Source organism: Anolis sagrei, chromosome X (assembly GCF_037176765.1).
Source record: "Anolis sagrei isolate rAnoSag1 chromosome X, rAnoSag1.mat, whole genome shotgun sequence".
In the NCBI taxonomy this organism is placed as follows: domain Eukaryota; kingdom Metazoa; phylum Chordata; class Lepidosauria; order Squamata; family Dactyloidae; genus Anolis; species Anolis sagrei.
In genome coordinates, this window is record NC_090034.1 from 20,239,847 (window position 1) to 20,242,278 (window position 2,432).

Consider the following 2,432-nt stretch of genomic DNA (forward strand, 5'->3'; position numbering starts at 1 on the left):
TGGCAAGGGCCTTTTCCAAAGACACCAACTGCCTCCTTTCCTCACCTCCAAGCACTGAGAGCTGCTGTTGCTGGAAATCAGAAAACAGCAGCTGGGGAGCCACCTGTGCCTTGCCCTGAGTCCCACTGCCAAAAGCATCCCTCTTGGGATAGCATCCAGCAACGGAAGGCAGCCAACAATGTCCCCCTTCCCCACAAGCATGGGGTCACTCAGAGCCACCAGGCCAAGACTGTGTGGCCTTCTTCACATTAGTGTTGCTGCGTCCACGCCAAGATTTGGTGCCGGGTGCCCATTTCCCCTGTTTCCCTCTGCCACCATTGCCCCAGTCTTCCCTCCCAGAGACTGTGCCCAAGCAGCAAATCTGAGATCCAGCCCAGCGTGTCGGTTAGGCACAGCTGCAAACGTGGCCTGCGTAACCCGCCTGTCCAAACCGCCGCATGCCAGCTGCTTCAAGGGAACGAGATGAGAAAGGGGAGTAGGCAAGCCAACCCAAGACAACCCTCCTGATTTTTAAACATTATTATTATTGTTGTTGTTGTTGTTGTTGTTGTTTACTGACACAAAAACACAGTATGTCACAACAAATGAGATACGTATGCTGGATTTTGTATCACAAAATCACAAGTTGAACACTTCCCAAGTGTAGAGGACTGTGTGATGTATTGAGTTGCTGTAAGTCTTTCGGGCTGTATGGCCATGTTCCTGAAGCATTTTCTCCTGATGTTTCACCTGCATCTATGGCAGGCATCCTCAGAGGTTGTGAGAAGAGTGGTTCTCAACCTGTGGGTCCCCAGATGTTCTGGCCTTCAACTCCCCGAAATCCTAACAGCTGGTAAACTGTTTTCTGGGAGTTGTAGGCCAAAACACCTGGGGACCCACAGGTTGAGAACCACTGCTCTAGAAAATCAATTGTTTTGCTGGGAGAATGGAGCTCTTTTTGGGAACCATCCTTCCATAATATGTTGTGGTTGGCATTGATTGGGCTCCTTGGGACTCTCATCAACTTTGCCACCTGCTAGGCCCATAGGATTTTCCACCAATCTACACGTGTAAGAACGTATCCATATTGACTGGAAACTGCTAGGAATAAATCTATGCTGAAGGAGGAAGTTTGCCAGGACCCCATGGACTACATTTGTTAGAAATCGACTCCAGGAAGCCATTTTTGGGGCCAGCCAGATGGAGCGGGACAGGAAGAGCCTACTGATTCTCTCTGTATTGGCTCCCAAAGCAAACCGTTGGATCTTGGCCTACATTTTTGAAAGGAGTTGGATCCCTTTGCGGGAGAGATGGCTGTCTCTGTCTCGCTTGTTCTCTGTGTCCCTCTCTTGCTTCCATCTCTCCAAAGAGGGTCTTCAGAGTCGGCGTGACAGCCTGGCTCGGCAGATGGGCTGGAGGCTTCTCCATCCTCCGCTGGAGAAGGAGTGGGCCCAGGCCATCCCAGCACGGCTCCCGAAAAGCCTCCGCCGCCGGGGCCCCCCGCTCTGCCGTTCCAGCTTTCTGTCACCGCCCCATTGTTTCCGAACCTGCTACCTCCTTGACTCTCCTGACAACACAACATAGTTTGGCAACGGGAAGGAAGAGCCAGGAGGGCCGGCCTGGCTGGCCCTCTCCATCTGACGGATCAAGCTGTTGGGGTCCTTCTGGGGAAGGGGCAGCCCTGGACCTGCTGGAAAGCTGCAAGAGGGGTGGGCACACGCATGTGTTGGTGGGCAAGGCATGAGGAAGGGAGGGAGGAGGGAGAACGCAGCGTGCCAGCGAGGCACCCTGGCCATCTGCTGAGAAGGAGCATTGTTGCGCGGCACAAAGAGAAGGTCCCCAAACTGGGGCCCAGCTTGGCATGAAAACACTTGAAAGTTTGGGAAAGAAGGGAAATGGAGAGAATGGATGGAAGGAGTGGGAAGGGGAGAGATAATGAGAAAGAAGGGAGAGAATGGTGAGAGAAGGGGAAGGAGGGAGGTAAAGAGAAGGAAATAAGGAAAAAGTGTAAGGGGGGAGGGAATGGTGAGAAAGAGAAAAGAAGGAACAATAATGTGAGTGGGGGAATGGTAAGGAAGAGAAGGCCAGGGAGCGGGGAATGAAAGAAGGGAATGGAGAGGGGGAAGAGGAAAGAATTGTGAAGGGAAAGAGGGAGATGAGGGAGGAAAGAAAGAAGGCGGGAGGGAGGGGAAAGGGAAATGAGGGAGGAAGAGTGGACAGGGTGAAGTGGAGGAAGGAAGGAAAGAAGGAAAGGAGGAAAGGAGGGAGGGTGGAGGGAAAAGAGAAAGGAGGGAGGGAGAGTGGACATGGTGAAGTGTAGGAAGGAAGGAAAAAAGGGAGGAAAGAGAAAAATTGAAATATGAAAAAGAAGGGAAGGAAAAAGAAAGAAAGAAAGAAAGAAAGAAAGAAAGAAAGAAAAAGAAAGAAGGGATGGAAGTGTGGGGAATGGCAAG